The sequence below is a fragment of the Sus scrofa genome, chromosome 3 (assembly GCF_000003025.6).
Source record: "Sus scrofa isolate TJ Tabasco breed Duroc chromosome 3, Sscrofa11.1, whole genome shotgun sequence".
NCBI classification, from domain to species: Eukaryota; Metazoa; Chordata; class Mammalia; order Artiodactyla; family Suidae; genus Sus; species Sus scrofa.
The window spans coordinates 107,763,203-107,781,927 of record NC_010445.4 but is presented as its reverse complement, the minus strand read 5'-3'; the positions used below and the strand labels follow the sequence as shown (position 1 = coordinate 107,781,927).

The window sequence follows — 18,725 nt, the reverse complement described above, 5'->3', positions numbered from 1 at the left end:
AAGATTGCAAGTTAAAGCAATAATAAAATATTGCTTTTTACTTGTCAAATTCACAAAGGCCTCTTGAAATAATATTCAATGTTGGCAGAGATGTGAATAAGAGGACATCTTCACAGTACAAAAGGGCAATTTGATGTAATGTGTCAAAAAATGTTTAAAACTTTTGAGCCACCAGTTCCCCTTCTAAGAAGTGATTTCGTTAAATAATCAAGAGTGTACACTAAGAATCATTTACTAGTATATTCATTAAAGGTTTGTCGTAATAATGAAATATTAGAAACAATTTTTTTTTTGTCTTTTTGCCTTTTCTAGGGCCGCTCCCGTGGCATATGGAGGTTCCCAGGCTAGAGGTCGAATCGGAGCCGTAGTCACCAGCCTACGCCAGAGCCACAGCAACGCGGGATTCGAGCCACGTCTGCAACCTACACCACAGCTCACCGCAACGCTGGATCCTTAAACCACTGAGCAAGGCCAGGGATCGAACCTGCCACCTCATGATTCCTAGTCAGATTCGTTAACCACTGTGCCATGACAGGGACTCCTAGAAACAATTTTAATGTCCACAATAGGGGCTTGTCCAAATAAATAAGGATACAGTCATATGATGAAATACTAGAGTCACTAAAAATGAGATAACAAGAAAATACTGACATGGAAAAAATTCACAATTTATTAACTGAAAATTTTGAACTATTTATGGATGAATTGATATAACGTCTTGCATTTGCTCAAGAAATAATTCAGGGTAAACCCTGGAGCAAGGTTCTGCCTATCCAAGGTCACTGCTGGGCGCAGACCCCGGGTGAAGCCGCTGTCACCATGGAGGCAAAACCTTCAACTGAGGAGTTGGGGGATGAGAAGGAAGGAGAGTACATCAAACTCAAAGTCATTGGACAGGACAGCAGTGAGATTCACTTCAAAGTGAAAATGACAACACATCTCAAGAAACTCAAAGAATCATACTGTCAAAGACAGGTAGTTCCAATGATTTCACTCAGGTTTCTCTTTGAAGGTCAGAGAATTGCTGATAATCATCCTCCAAAAGAACTAGGAATGGAGGAAGAAGATGGGATTGAAATTTATCAGGAACAAACAGGGGGTCATTCAGTGGTTTAGATATTCTTTCTATTTCTTTTCTTTGCCCTTAATCCATTTCTATTTTTAAAAATAGTTCTTTTGTAATGTGGTGTTCAAAACAGAGTTGAAAACTGGCACCCCATCTCTTTAAAACATCTGGTAACTTGAATTCTAGTGTCCATTCTTCATTATTGTTTGTTTTCTTTGTGCTGATTTTTGGTGATCAAACCTCAGCCCCCTTCATATTGTCCTCTCCTTTTTAAAAATTACATGTGTGTACAGAGAGGCCATCTTTTCCAGAACTGTGCATTCGCAGGCTTGTGATAAATAGGATCGACTGATTCAAATGCTCAAATGACTTTTCAACTGGCCCTGAAGTTCTAGCATGTGATTGCTTCACTCCTGGACTATGACTTTCAGTTGGAAATGGAAGTTTTTCAGAGAACTGAACTGTGGAAAAATGACCTTTCCTTAATGTGAAAAATCTGCTTTTAAAATTGAGGGTCTGCCTCATATGTGTTGGTGGGAATGTAAATTGGTACAACCACCTTGGAAACCAGTATGGAGGTACTTCAGAAAACTAAATATAGAACTACCCATATGACCCAGCAAGCCCACTCTTGGGCATATATCTGGACAAAACTTTCCTTGAAAAAGATACATGCACCCATATGTTCACTGCAGCACTATTCACAATAGCCAAGACATGGAAACAACCTAAATGTCCATCAACAGATGAATGGATTAAGAAGATGTGGTATATATACACAATGGAATACTACTCAGCCATAAAAAAGAATGACATCATGCCATTTGCAACAACATGGATGAAACTAGAGACTCTCATACTAAGTGAAGTCAGTCAGAAAGAGAGAGACAAATACCATATGATATCACTTATATCTGGAATCTAATATATGGCACAAATGAACATTTCCACAGAAAAGAAACTCATGGACTTGGAGAATAGACTTGTGGTTGCCAAGGGGGAGGGACTGGGTGGGACTGGGAATTTGGGGTTAATGGATGCAAACTATTGCCTTTGTAATGAATAAGCAATGATATCCTGCTGTATAGCACTGGGAACTATATCTAGTCACTTATGATAGAGCATGATAATGTGAGAAAAAGAACATATATAGTATGTGTGACTGGGTCACTTTGCTGTACAGTAGAAAATTGACAGAACACTGTAAACCAGCTATAATGGAAAAAATAAAAATTATTTTTAAAAAACTATAATTAAAATAAAATAAAATCTGAGGGTCTGGAGCAAAATATCAAGTTGGAGCCAAGATGGCAGAGATGGTGAGAACAATGACTAAGTCCAAAGGTGGCTTCACTGAAAAGAAAGCATTTTTAAGATGAAAGAGAAACCTTGTCAGAAGATCCCAGAAAAGTTTTAACTTTCATTAGCAGTTAAGTCATTCATGCAAAAGTGTATACAACAGAACAGTGCTCTTTTTTATTTTATTTATATTTTTTGGCCTGGGATATGGGTTTTAAATGGATGTTGTCTGTACCAGCTTCATTAAAATAAACAAAATATTTGTAAAAACCATAAAAAAAGGAATAATTCAGAAGAAGGAGATGTGATGGAGGGTTTAGATAAAACAAGGTGGACCACAGGTTGATAATTACATAAGTGAAATGACTGGGAAATGGAAGATCATTATACTACTCAGTCTACTTTTGTATATTTTCAAAATTCTCCATAATAAAATTCTATATAACTATATACAGTATGGATGCATTTAAGTATAGAAGTGAAAAATAGATAAAAAGATAAATGATATACATCAAAAACTTGGATGGTCTTAACTGGTCGCTTTTATCATCATTTGCTTATTTATAGTCTTTAATTGATCTGCGCTAAGTGCAAACTAGTCTTGTAGTAAGAACTTCTAAAACTCTACCATAAAATATGGCCTACTCTTCCATTTGTCCATATTTCCTTTGGAATAAAGAATCATACCATTTTCACCACCCTGTTTTATAGCAACATTCTGTTTTTTTCCTTTAGCAGAAACAATATACTAAGCATCAAATTTTATCTTTTTTTTTTTTTCTGTTTTTGACCACACTCGGAAGCATATTGAAGTTCCCAGGCCAGGGATCAAATTGGAGCTGCATGTGCAATGTACTCCATAGATGTGGCAATGCTGGATCCTTGCCCACTGTGCCAAACCACGGATTGAAGCAGCAATGCCACAGAGACAAGTCAGATCATTAACCCACTATGCCACAACGGGAACTCCAAAACTTCACTTTGGGATTCCTGTTGTGGTGTAGCAGAAATGAATCTATGACTAGTATCCATGAGGACGCAGATTCCATCCCCAGCCTCACTCAGCGGGTTAAGGATCCAGTATTGTAATCACGGAAACAGCTCAGATCCCGCAATGCCATGGCTGGGGCTTAGGCCAGCAGCTACAGCTCCAATCCGACACCTAGCCTGGGGTTCGGCCACAGGTGAGGTCCTAAAAAGCAATCCATCAATAAATAAATATTAAAATTGTCCAATTTTAAGCTTGAAAAAAAATTCATACATACATTCAGTTATGGGACTTGCTTTAGAACACAATCATCAATGTACCACTAATTTCTCAGAAGGCCCATCATTTAGTTCAGTGGTTGTCAGCCCTGGCTAATCCATTAGAATCACCTGGGAGTTTTATTGTTTTTTATTGACACCATTGTCCAGCCTCGATTCCCCCAATGTTCTTTTTTTTTTTTTTTTCCATGGGTAGAAAATTAGTATTTTTTTTTTATTATTTTCCCACTGTACAGCAAGGGGGTCAGGTTATCCTTACATGTATACATTACAATTACAGTTTTTCCCCCACCCTTTCTTCTGTTTCCCCCAAATGTTCTTATTTAATTGGTCTGAGACAGGGTTCAGGCACTGCACTTTTTTTTTTTTTAAGTTCCCTCTATTGATTCTAATGTATAGGCATGACTTGGAGCCACTGTCTTAGAGCCTACTTTGGACCTTGGCTGCATTTTGGAATCACTGGAGTAGTTATAAAAACACAGATGCCAGGAGCCCACTTCGCAAGTTTCTGATTTAATTGGTCTGGGCTATGGCCTGGGCATCAGAATTTTTATTTCTATGCATATATTTCCCCACCCAGTATAAATCTTTCATTTACTAATGTCTGAGATTTATTTCTTTGTTAAGAATTTTCTCCTGTTAAAATATTAACACCCCGGTACCCAGGGATTAAGGTGGTGGAATAGAAGGACTGGAGCTCAACTTCTCTCCTAAAAACAACAAAATTCACAACTAAAGGCTGAGCAATCTTCAACCAAATGAACCAGAAATCTTAAAAAAGTTACCCTACTCCAGAAGAAAAAGAGGAGGCCACATCGAGAGATAGGAGGGACGATCTCGTGATATAAACAACCCCATACCTTCTGCGTGGGAAGCCCCACAGACTGGAAACTAACTGGTTCACAGAGACTCACCTACAGGAGTGAGAGTCCTGAGCCAAACATCAAACTCTTACATGTGGGGATCTGGGATGGGAGAAAGAGCCCCTGGAGCACCTGGCATTGAAGGCCAGTGGGACTTGTGCACAGGAGCTCCATGGGACTGGGAGAAATGGAGACCCCATTCTTAAATGGTGCACACAGACTTTCACATGCACTGGATCCCAGGGAAAAGCAGTCTCCATAGCAATCTGGGTCAAACCCGACTGCAGTTCTTGGAGGACCTCCTGGGGAAACAGGGGTGAATGTGGCTTGTTGTGAGGGAAGGACATTGGAAGTAAAACTCTCGGGAATATTCAGCAGTGTGCCTTTCTCTGGAGGTGGCCATTTTGGGAAAACCTGGCCCCACCCATCAGCACCGAGAAGCCCCAGGGCAAACAACAATCCAGGTGTGATCACAGCCCTGCCCCTCAGTAAACAGGCTACCTAAAGACCCCTCAGGCACACAGATGCCTCTAATCCCATCCAGAGACTAAGCCCCACCCACCAGAAGGATATGGGAATCAGCTTCACCTACCAGTGGGCAGGCACCAGTCCCTCCCAATGGGAAGCCTACAGCAAGCCTCTGTACCAATTTCAGCCACAAGGGGGGAAGACACCAGAAGTAAGAGAGGCTATAACTCTATTATCTGTAAAAAGGTTACCACGCCAAAAACCTTTAAAAATGAAAAGACAGAGAACTATAACTCAGATGAGGGAGAAAGAAAAAAAAAAAAAACAGAAAATCAGCTAAGTGATGAGGAGATTCTCAGCCTCCAGGAAAAAGACTTTAGACTGTTGATGCTGAAGATGATGCAAGACATTGGAAATAAACTAGAGGCAAAGATGGATAACTTACAGGAAACACTGAACAAAGAGATACAACATATAAAACATAGAAGAGATGCAAAATACAATAACTGAAATAAAAAATTCACTAGAAGCAGCTAACAGCAGAATACAGGAGGCAGAAGAACAAATATGTGAGATGGAGGACAGATTAGAAGAAATTACGAATGCAGAACAGAAAAGAGAAAAAAGATTGAAAACAAATGAAGAGAGTCTCAGAGAACTCTGGGACAATGTGAAATGCACCAACATCCATATTATAGGGGTGCCAGAAGGAGAAAAGAGAAAGAAGGGGACAGAAAAAATATTCCAAGAGATAATAGCTGAAAACTTCCCTGACATAGGAAGGGAACCACTCACTCAAATCCAAGAAGCGCAACAAGTACCATATAAAATTGCTGGAGTCCAGCTACAGCAGCCAGGGTGTCCCTGTGGGGATGGACAGTGTTGGCGGATGCACACCGAAACAGCCCCTTTGTTCCTTCTTTCAGGGCACTTGACTGCTCAAATTTTATTGGCATAAGTGGTTGATTATGTAGACAATTTCTAACTACAGATTACATCATAGTGTTAAAAGTACATTGGTCAGCTTTTAGATTTTGTTTTTCAATCACATGGTACAGCAGCAATACATCATGTTTTAAAATCTTTGGCCTAACTAAATTTAGTGAGTACAATTCAAGGACAAACAGGTACAACATATCATGTGGAAAAGAGGAGACCCAGCACAAACCATGTCATTGCCAGCCAATTCCCACAAGCCGAAGAAGTTACAGACACAAAAAATCTTGTCTTCAGACTAGTGTCTATCTTAAAAGTGTCCTTGACAGAGAGACAGTGTGAGAAAATACAAATCGACTTAGCTAGCTATCATTAAAAGTTTCTAAAATCAAGGAAAAAACTCACAGCTAGGTTTCTTTTGATCATGAATAATATGTGTCTAACTTCTATAAACTTTATTAAAATCCTAACTCTAAAGTTTACTGTATAACTGGTTAATAGATAAACACTATGTTTTTAATTAAGTTGGATTTGAATAGGGAAAAGTCCTTCAGGATGAAATTCTTATTATATGATTGTTGTAATTTTGTTAAATCACAAATCACCACAGGAAAATAAGAATGGAAAATATGAATAATAAGTAAATAATCAAGAAAGACTGAGGAAAATGGAATAACAAATAAAACAACAGGAAAGACTAGGTCACCAGCGAAACAATCCATGTTCTCCAGCGAAAACATGGAAATTGTTTTCCCAGAAAAGCCCCAATTTTTCCCCATCAACATTAACATGAGAGCCATGTAACCTGAGGCCTGCCCTCAATTGCACCGTACAGGCAAGTCTAATCCTGCCCTCGGTTGTTCACCATAGAGGCAGGCCTCAACATGCCCTCAGTTTTTCACCATACAGGCAGGCTTCCACCTGCCCTCAGTTTTTTACCACACAGAAAGGCTTCTATCCTGACCAGAAGCCCACCTTTGGCTTGCACCATTCGGTGAGCTCCCTTCCTTGGCTATTTGTATCTTCTCAGCTCCCCGCATAAAATAAACCCAAGAAGGAACATCCCAAGACACATATTAATCCAACTAACCAAAATTAAAGACAAAGAGAAAATCTTGAAATCAACTAGGGAAAAGAAACAAATAACATACAAGGGAATCCAATAAGGTTATCAGCAGATTTTTCAACAGAAACTCTGCAGGCAAGAAGGGAGTGGCATGATATACTTAACATGATGAAAGGAAAAAACCTCCAACCAAGATTACTTTACCCAGCAAGGCTCTCATTCAGATTTGAAGGAGAAAGCAAAACCTTCACAGATAAGCAAAAGCTGAGAGAATTCAGCAACACTAAACCAGCCTTACAACAAATATTAAAGGAACTTCTCTAGGCAGAAAAGAGAAGGGCGCAACAGGAAACAAAAATACCACAAATGACAAGGCTCACCAGTAAAGGTATATATACAGTAAAGATATGAAATCATCCATGCACAATTATGCCACCAAAATCAGAAATCATGAGAAGAGGTGGGTACCAATGCAGAACACTGGAGATGAACTTGCAATTAAGAGACCAACAACTTAAAACAATCTCATTTACATATAGACTCTTATATCAAAACTTCAGAATAACTGCAAACCAAAAATCTACAATTGATACACAAAGAAAAATCAACTCAAATACAACACTAAAGAGAGTCATCAAACCAGAAGAGGAGAGAACAAGAGAAGAAGGGAAGAAAAAAGAGCAACAAAAACAAATCCAAAGCAATTAATAAAATGGCAATAAGAACATACATATCAATAACTACCTTAAATGTTAATGGACTCATTGCCCCAAACAAAAGACAGAGACTGGCTGAATGGATACAAAAAACAAGACCCATATATATGCTATCTTCAAGAGACCCACTTCATTTGTAGGGACACATACAAACTGAAAGTGAAAGGATGAAAGAAAATATTGCATGCAAACAGGGATCAAAAGAAAGCTGGAGTAGCAATACTCGTAACAGACAAAATAGACTTTAAAATGAAGAATATCTTAAGGGACAAAGAAGGTCATTACATAATGATCAAAGGATCAATCCAAGAAGATATAACAATTTTAAATAACTACGCACCCAACATAGGTTCACCACAATATATAAGGCAACTGCTAACAATCTTAAGGACAAATCAACAATAACACAATCATAGTGGGGGACTTTAACACCCCACTTACAGCAATGGACAGATAATCCAGACAGAAAATTAATAAGGAAACACAGGCCCTGAATGAAGCATTAGACCAGATGGACTTAATAGATATTTATAGGACATTCCATCCGAAAGCAACAGAATACACATTATTCTCAAGTACACATGGAACATTCTCTAAGATTCATCACATTCTGGGCTTCAAATCAAACCTCGGCAACTTTAAGAAAATTGAAATCATATCAAGCATCTTTTCTGACCACAACAATATACGCCTGGAAATCAACAAGAAAAAAACTGCAAAAAACACAAACACGTGGAGACTCAAAAACATGCTACTAAACAACCAATGGATCACTGAAGAAATCAAAGAGGCAATTTAAAAATACCTAGAAGCAACCGCATCCAGAACGAATCGACAAACATAGGGGGCGGTGGTGGGAACGATGGGGGAGTGGGAGGGCAGAGGGAGATGGGGGTCTGGTGGGTGGCTACACCGACAGCCTACTGGAATCAAGCATGGACAAAAAAAAAAAAAAAAAAAAAAAAAAAAAAAAAAAATACCTAGAAGCAAATGACAACCAAGATACGGCACTCCAAAGCCTATGGGATGCAGCAAAAGCCATTCTAAGAGGAAAGTTTAGAGCAATACAAGCCCGCCTCAGGAAACAAGAAAAAGCTCAAATAAACAAGCTAACTTTACATCTAAAGCAGCTTGAGAGAGAAGAACAGACTAGACCTAAAGTTAGTAGAAGGAAAGAAATCATAAAGATCAGAGCAGAAATCAATGAAATAGAAACAAAGAAAACCATAGAAAAGATCAATGAAATGAAAAGCTGGTTCTTTGAATAAATCAACAACATTGATAAACCCTTAGCCAGACTTATCAGGAAAAAAAGAGAGAGGACTCAAATCAATAAAATTAGAAATGAAAAAGGAGAAGTAACAACAGACACCACAGAAATACAAAGGATCATAAGAGACTACTATATGCAACTGTACGCCAATAAAATGGAAAACCTAGAAGAAATGGACACATTCTTAGAAAGGTATAATCTCCAAGACTAAACCAAGATGAAATAGAAAAGATGAATGGACCAACCACAAGTACTGAAATTGAAACTGTGATTTAAAAACTTCCAACAAACAAAAGTCCAGGACCAGATGGCTTCACAGGTGAATTCTATCAAACATTAAGAGAAGAGCTAACACCTCTCCTTCCAAAACTATTTCAAAAAACTGCAGAGGAAGAGATACTCCCAAACTCATTCTATGAGGCCACCATCACCCTGGTACCAAAACCAGACAAAGATACCACAAAAAAAGAAAACTACAGGCCAATTTCACTGATGAACATTAATGCAAAAATCCTCAACAAAATACTAGAGAACTGCATAACAATACATCAAAAGGACTGTACATCATGATCAAGTGGGATTTAGCCCAGGGATGCAAGGGTTCTTCAATATCCGCAAATCCATCAGTGTGATACACCACATTCACAAACTGAAGAATAAAAACCATGCGATCCTCTCAAAAGATGTGGAAAAAGCCTTTGACAAAAATCCAGCACCCATTTCTGATAAAAACCTGCAGAAAGTTGGCACAGAGGGAACCTACCTCAACATAATAAAGGCCATATATGACAAACCCACAGCAAACATCATTCTCAATGGTGAAATGCTGAAAGAATTCCTGCTGAGATCAGGAACAAGACAAGGATGTCTGTGCTCACCACCTCTAGTCAACATAGTTTGGGAAGTCCTAGCCACAGCAATCAGAGAAGTAAAAGAGATAAAAGGAATCCAAATTGGAAAGGAAGAAGTCAAACTATCACTATTTATAGATGACATGATACTATGCCTACAGAATCCTAAAGACGCTACCAGAAAACTGTTCGAGCTCATCCATGAATTTGGAAAAGTCGCAGGATACAAAATTAAAATACAGAAATCAATCGCATTTCTATACACTAACAAGGAAAGAGTAGAAAGAGAAATTAGGGAAGCAATCCCGTTTACCAGCGCATCCAAAAGAATAAAATACCTAGGAGTAAACCTACCTAAAGAGACAAAAGACCTGTACTCTGAAAACTATAAGATGCTGATGAACGAAATCAAAAATGACACAAATAGATGGAAAGACATACCATGCTGTGGATTGGAAGAGTTAATATTATCAAAACGACTATACTACCTAAAGCAATGTACAGATTCAATGCAATTCCTATCAAATTACCAAGGACATTTTTCACAGAACTCGAACAATATATTTTAACCTTTGTTTGAAAGCACAAAAGACCCAGAATAGCCAAAGACATCCTGAAAAAGAAAAATGGAGCCGGACAAATCAGGCTCCCTGACTTCAGACCATACTACAAAGCAACAATCATCAAAACCATATGGTACTGGCACAAAGACAGACATGGAGATCAGTGGAACAGGATAGAAAGTCCAGAATTAAACTCACACACTTACAGCCAACTAATCTATGACAAAGGAGGCAAGAACATACAATGGAGAAAGGACCGCTTGTTCAATAAGTGGTGCTGGGAAAATGGGACAGCCACATGGAGAAGAATGAAATTAGAACACTCCCTAACACCATACACAAACATAAACTCAAAATGGATTAAAGACCTAGATATAAGACCAGACACTATAAAACTCTTAGAGGAAAACATAGGCCAAACACTCTCTGACATAAACAACAGCACCATCTTCTCAGATCCACTTCTTAGGGTAATGACAATAAAAACAAAAATAAACAAATGGGACCTAATTAAACTTAAAGTTTTCTGCACAGCAAAGGAAACTCTAAACAAAATGAAAAGACAACCCACAGAATGGGAGAAAATATTTGCAAGTGAATGCACTGACAAGGAATTAATCTCCAAAATTTATAAACAACTTCTGCAGCTCCATACCAAAAAACAAACAAACAACCCCATCAAAAAATGGGGGAGATCTAAATAGACAGTTCTCCAAAGAAGACATACAGATGACCAAAAACCATGAAAAGATGTTCAGCATCACTCATTATTAGAGAATGCAAATCAAAACCACTCTGAGGTACCACCTTACACCCAGCCAGAATGGCCGTCATCCAAAAGTCTACAAACAATAAGTGCTGGAAGGGTGTGGAGAAAAAGGAACCCTGTACCCTGTTGGTGGGATTGTAAATGGTGCAACCACTGTGGAAAGCAGTATGGAGATTCCTCAGAAAACTAAACATAGAACTACCATTTGATCCAGCAATCCCACCCTGGGCATCTATCCAGAGAAACCATGACTGCAAAGACACATGTACTCCGATGTTCATTGCAGCACTATTCACAATAGCCAAGACGTGGAAAAACAACCAGAGAAGTGGATCAGAAGATGTGGTACATATACACAATGGAATATTACTCAGCCATTGAAAGGAACGAAATACTGGCATTTTTAGCAACATGGATGGACCTAGAAACTATCATGCTAAGTGAAGTCAGCCATACAATGAGACACCAACATCAAGTTCTTTCACTGACATGAAAATCTGAAAAAAGGACAGACTGAACTTCTTTGCAGGACAGATGCTGATTCACAGACATTGAAAAACTTATCGTCTCCAGAGAAGACAGTTTGGGGGTTGGGGGGATGTGCTTGGGCTGTGGGATGGAAATCCCGTGAAATTATACAACTACAGATGTGATAAATTCATTTGAGTAATAAAAAAAAAAATATTAACACCCCACTAAGAAAAGGTTCATTAAGGAATTCTCATCGTGGCTCAGTGGTAATGAACCTGACTAGTATCCTTGAGGATGCAGGTTCAATCCCTGGCCCTGCTCAGTGGGTTAAGGATCCTGCATTGCAATAGGCTGTGGTGTAGGTTGCAGACAAGGCTCAGATCCCACATTGCTGTGGCTGTGGTGTAGGCCCCTAGCCTGGGAATTTGCATATGCTGCAGGTGCAGCCATAAAAAACAAACAAAAAAAGGAAGAAAAGAAAGAAAAGATGCATTAAGATTCGCAATCCCTGACAGTTTCATGAGAAGAAAAATTAGTTTAATCTGTCTTTTACATCAACAACTCTGAAAAGTTTTGAATATGAGGAATGAGAAAAGAGTGGTAAGACAAAGGTTATGCGAGGGCTGATACATATCAATAGAGAGAGAGAAGTCCAAGAGAGAGAAACTAGAGTATAAGACAAATTTTCCCTGCTTTTTTTTTTTTTTTTTGTCTTTTTGCCATTTCTTGGGCCGCTCCCGTGGCATATGGAGGTTCCCAGGCTAGGGGTCGAATCGGAGCTGTAGCCCCCGGCCTACGCCACAGCCACAGCAATGCGGGATCGGAGCCTTGTCCGCAACCTACACCACAGCTCACAGCAACACCAGATAGTTAACCCACTGAGCAAGGGCAGGGATCGAACCCGCAACCTCATGGTTCCTAGTCGGATTCATTAACCACTGTGCCACGAGAGGAACTCCAAATTTTCCCTGCTTTAAAAGAGGTAGATGACACACAAATACTGTAGGGGTCTACAGATATGAGTTATTTAGTAGTCAAAAATCATAGAAACAGAAAATCAAAAAGTTGCCAGAGGAGGAGGAGGGAATGGGGAAATGTTGTTTAATGGGTCTAGAGTTTCAGTTTTGCAAGATGCAAAGAGGTCTGGTGATGGATGGTGGTGATGTTTGCACAATATGAATGTACCAAATACCACTGAACCTCACACTTAAAAGTGGTAAAGATAGTAAATTTTATTATGTATTTTATCACAATTTTAAAAATTGGTAAAAGAAAGTGGCAGATGACAACGATGTTTGAAAACCTTAAGGTCTATTCCCCTAGCTGAGCTTTATTCAGCTAAACCAAGTATCCTCAGATGATCCAAAACTGAATTTCCTCATGAGATCAACTTTTCTTTTTTTTTTTTTTTTTGGTCTTTGTGTCTCTTTAGGGCTGAACCTGCAGCATATGGAGGTTCCTAGGCTAGAGGTCCAATAGGAGCTGTAACGGCCAGCCTACACCACAGCTCCAGCAACTCAGGATCTGAGCCACATCTTTGACCCTCACCACAGCAACAGCGGATTCTTAAACTACTGAGCTAGGCCAGGGATCAAACCCACGTCCTCATGGATGCAAGTTGGGTTCTCTAACCCCTGAGCCACACGGGAACTCCGAGATCAACTTTTGTTCTGAGCTTGGAGAGAAGCTTCACCAAGGTAGAACCTCACTTCACCTTCCTTTTGTTCTCAGGATCACAGTGAAAAACATCTCTGTGGCTCCTCCATGATGAAATTGACGACCCATTAATCAAGATTTTCAACTTTGAGAAGCACGCCTGTAGCCATTTTCCCACAGTTATCACTGGTGTTTAAAATTTAACACTGATTTTCAGAGACCACCACTAAAATCCAAAGCTTGTCCAGGTTTCAATGATTTCACAATGCACATGGTGGGCATTTAATATCTCCTTTCCTAATGGCACTAATAGGGATGCAGTAGGATAGTTACACAGGTAGTTGTAGAAGTCCCAGTAGGGGACCATAGATAGAGAGGGAAACCTAGGGAAGTTTGGGAAATCACTGTAAGTTAATAATCACTCAAGAAGGCCATCAAAACGAAGCAGCCTTGCTTAACTACAAAACCACAAATAAAAGCACAAGATATGCCCTCAGGTCATTAAAATAAGGCTCCATTCAAGTTCACAAGACAATGACCCTTAGAACCAAGGAAGGAGTTTAAGGACTGCCCTTTGCTGATTTGAATAAGCACCTTGACAGTCCTGATTTGACCTTATAGGGTCAAGTACTCTCTTACGGGATACCAAGGAGGAACTACTAAGAGAAAGAGGAAGAGGCAGTCTTTTCCCACTCCCCACTCTCCTTGATTATAAAAACGTAGCCCAGGGGAGAGCCTCCTTGTCTGCCCACTTGTATCTCTCACAAGTGTCTTATCTAAATAAATCTATTTCTTGCCTATCACTTGGTCTCTCACTGAATTCCTTGTGCTCTGAGGCACAAAGAACCTGAACCTCAGGAAATCCAGACACTGGATGATGATTCTAATTTAGAAGCCATGGGCTCAAGTCCCAACCTGGGTTCTTTTTGTTTTGTTTTGTTTTGTCTTTTTGCCATTTCTTGGGCAGCTCCTACAGCATATAGAGGTTCCCAGGCTAGGAGTCGAATCCGAGCTGTAGCCACAGGCCTACACCAGAGCCACAGCAACGCAGGATCTGAGCCGCATCTGCAACCTACACCACAGCTCACCGCAATGCTGGATCCTTAACCCACTGAGCAAGGCCAGGGATCGAATCCGCAACCTCATGGTTCCTAGTCGGATTTGTTAACCACTGAGCCACGACAGGAACTCCCCCAATCTGGGTTCTGGCCAGGTTCAAGTTATAACTGCTGTCAGTTTCAGCACTATTCTTTCTGGAACTCTCACTTTTCAGGAACTCATATTTTTCCAGTTATCTTGATCCCATTTTTTGTTGCCACTTTCTCTCATCTCCAAAGTTTTCCTACTGTCTTCTCAACTTGAAGCCATAATACATAATATGGTAAATGTTGACTGTAAACCCTCAAATAAACACAGTAAAATGGAAAATTTCTTCAAGCAGTCAGTGAAACAGTTACAGAGGACTGGGGAAACCTCTTTGATATCACACATAACTTTCAGTTTTCCAGTGCAAATCAAAGTCTTAACCTAGCTTTTAGATTTTAGTTTTAAATTGTCTTTCTTCTTGACACTCCCGTCAATGTTTCCTAAACTTGCTTTACGATACAGATCAATTAGGTGCTTATTAAAAACAAAAAGGGTGGGGGGGACTCCCAAAGCTCTTCCTGAAGATTCTGTTTCAGTAAGTCCAGGGTGGGACTCAAGACTTCGTAACTGTCTGTGTATCTCAAGTGACCCCGCTTTAAGCAAAGTTGCCTGCACATAGACAAGAGCAAACAGCAGATACAGCTCTTTCCAATTCCCTGACTTCTTTATCCTGCTTACATCCATTCCAGCAGTTCCCTGCATTTTCCCCTGGACTTCAGTGTCTTGTCTCTGCTATTCAAGATGTGGTCCTCAGACACCGGTGAGGTGCAGCAGCCTCACCAGGGAGCTTGTTAGAAACACAGAATCTCAGGACCACCTCAGACCTTCAGAACCTGCACTTCAGCAGGAACCACGGATGATCTCTCTGTCTGCTAAACAGTGAGATGCATTGAGAGAGAAATGTTTTCCAAACTTTGTGGTAAATGCCAAAATACATGGGGCCTTCTTAAACCTGCAGCTGCTAAGTTCCTCCCTGAACCAAGTGGTAATTCTGATGTATATCAAAATTTAAGAAATGCTGCCCCAAACGACTACTCCTTCCAATTTTAACTTTGGCTGAGAGTAGACTTTTTTTTTTTTTTTTTTTTTTTTGCTTTTTTGCTTTGTAGGGCCACACCTGTGACACATGGAGGTTCTGAGCTGTAGCCACTGGTCACAGCCACAGCCACAGCAACTCAGGATCTGAGCTGAGTCTGTGACCTACACCACAGCTCATGGCAACATGGGATCCCCGACCCACTGAGTGAGGCCAGGGATTGAACCTGTGTCCTCATGGATACTAGTCAGATTCATTTCCACTGGCCCACAATGGCAACTCCTAGACTAAATTTTTTTTATTTGCCAAGGAAAAAGGGAAATTTTAAACATCTTCCTAAGTGTTAAAGAAGTTATCGAATGTAGTTTCTTCATCTTAAAGTAGCAGAAATCTGATTAAAATTTGGCATGGTTGGCACAACATCCTAGGTGTCAAAGGTCCCAACGCCCACATCTCAGTTGAACCTGAGGCCAAGTTTCTGGGTCCCCCAGCAAAGGAGCTCTGGCCAGCCCCCACTGCAGGTCTGGTGAGATCCTGAACACCATTCTCTCTCGTTGGCTCTCCCCATATGCCTTCAGGACCAGAGAGGTCTCTCACTTGGCTTCTCTGTCCATTTATTCCTTTCATGGGAGTCCCTGGCCCCCTGCTTCCTTCAGATAGACATTTCCCTTCCTAATTCCAGGCACCCTTCCCTCACTTTCTGCACTATCAGTGGGGCAGTTGCTTCCTCTGATCTTCCTGAAGGTTTCTCCACCTTTGAAGTCCTGTCTTTTCTCCCGAATACATCCAAATCTCTCTCTCTCTCTCCTCTCTTTCCCTCCTCCCCCCACCTCCAGTTAGCTAACACTCATGTAGCACTTCCTACATGCCAGGCACTGTCCTTGTACTTGACATATATTAACTCCCTAGTCTTCATGACAACCCTACAAAGAAGACATGATTATTATCTTTCAACAGATAAGAACACTGAGACACAGTGGTCCATTAACTCACTCACACCGAGTTTCCCTAGCTGGTAAGGGGGACAGCCAGATTCAGACCTAACCTGTTTTGACTCCCAAGTTCTTTTTAGCCCCTATTCTATAGTGTCCCCCACAACCCACTCCATCTTCCCCAGGATTTCTCCGCCTCACATCCCTGACTAATCTCAAGACCAGAAGAACAGCAGATTTCCTCTCTGTCCTGCCTTGAGAAATGTCTATTAAATTCTTTTCTTGTGGTCAAAGAAGACACAATGGCCAGATCATGAGCCCTGGTATGACCTCGTCAAACCTTTCCTTTACTTCTCTTGGCTTCCTTTAAGGGGAATAGCTGGGATTTCGGTTTTACAGAATTTAATTTTCTTTCATTTTAATTACATTAATTGATTTAATTATTTTAATTAAACTTCTCTTTTATTCAATTGAGTTACTGTTACACAATCTTAATTTAGTATCGCAATATTAAAGTGAAGCATTGACACTTAGAGTAGCAGTGGTTATAAAGTAAGTACAGACCTAATCACTCAGAAATGACCTAAAAGTTGAGGAGTTCATCTCGGGAAGAAATGGGCAGGGAAGACTTTTGAGAGGAAACTTCCCAAATCAGCCCTTCCTGTGCAGGACACAGGCTTGGTGACACGGATTTAAGCAGATGAAACACAAGAGCCCCACTCAGGGCACAGAGCACTGCACTAGCAAGTTCCTGTGTTGGTGTTGACAAGAGAGGAGGAGCTGCAGAAACTTTACCCTCGGGGAAAGATAAGGAGCAGAAAAGTCCCTCTCAGCAGCAATTGCAGGAAGATAATTCAGATCTGTGCACCAGGCATGATAATAAAAATAAAGTTCCTTGTGGAGTTCCCACTGTGGTACAGTGAGTTAAGATTCCAACTACAGTGACTCAGGTTGCTTTGGAGGTGCAGGTTCAATCCCTTGCCCAGCGCAGTGGTTAATTCAGCTGCGGCTTGGATTCAATCCCTGCCCCTGGAACTTCCATATGCCACAGGTGGGGCATTAAAAAAAAAACTTAAGTGCCTTAAATTGCACGATTTTTCATGCTTGCATAATGAATGGCATCCAAACCCTTCAGATGAAAAGGGCTGCTTATCTCCCTTTAGATCAATGAGGAAACTGGGTCACACTCCATTTGTCATAAACAGAAGAGCACGCCTCCAGTTAGAGAAGCATGCTGCCGACTGCTGTAGGAAAGACAAAAACCCAGAAAGCTGACCCAGAGCTGAAAAGCAAGCCTGAGACCCGTAGAAAGTCCTTGGTGGGTTTCCTCACAGCTTATGCGAAAAGAGGATTTGAGCTGTCTTTAGGGCTGTATGAGAATACATTCCTCCTTCACCAGGGGAGACCTGCCAAAAAGGACCTGCCAACCAGGAGCCAGCTTCCTGCCGGGGAGCAGGAGGTAAGGTTGGAATGCAACTTGGAGCAGAAGCCAGACCTGAGACACAGGGAGGATACATCACTTGTTCCAGCTCACAGAGTAATTAGTAGAGTAGGGACAGGAAGAGGATGGGAACTTCATGCCAGGGAAGCTCTGCTAACAGAAGCAACCTTGCCCAGACATCTTGTGATGTAGGAATGAAGAAAACCTCCTCTGAAAACACAAATGCATTTCATCTCTAAGGAAAGTTCATCTTTAAAAAAAAAAACATTTTGTCTTAGCCAAAGTAAAAAAAGAAGGATACATTCACAGGGTATAACACAGTGACTAAGAACATACTTTCTGTAGTCAGACTACCTGAGTCCAAGTCCTTACTCTACTAAATACTCTGGGACCTGGAACAAGTGATATATCTTCCCTGTCTCAGGTTCAGCTTCTGTAAAAGTTCTGGAGATAAAAAGAGATCTTATTTGGAGGAATAGTGTCAAGATTCGATGAAATTAGAGATAAAGCTCTTAGAATAATGCCTGGTACACAAGCAGCATCCAAGAGATGTTACAATGGGTAATAAGAAGCTCCTGCAGAAGTGGGTCTCAAGTTCAATGTGTAAGAATCCATATGGTAAGCTTCTCTAAATACAGATGCTGGGGGAATCTGGATTAGATGTGAGAAATCTGCATTTTTAGTGCAATTTCAAGTGATACTGATGCAGGTGGGCCAAGAGTACCTTGAAGGAAGCCTGGCCTGAGGACTATCTGTAGTGATGGCATCTCCCCTGCCAACTGAAAACCCAGGAGTGGAATTCCCATTGTGGCTCAGCAGAAATGAATCTGACTAGCATCCATGAGGATGTAGGTTCAATCCCAGGCCTTAATCAATGGGTTAAGGATACGGCATTGCCATGAGCTGT

At 40.5% G+C, this 18,725-nt stretch overlaps 1 pseudogene; it reads left to right on the top strand.

The window, feature by feature from the left end:
- On the top strand, positions 601-1,546 carry LOC100514709 (annotated as a pseudogene).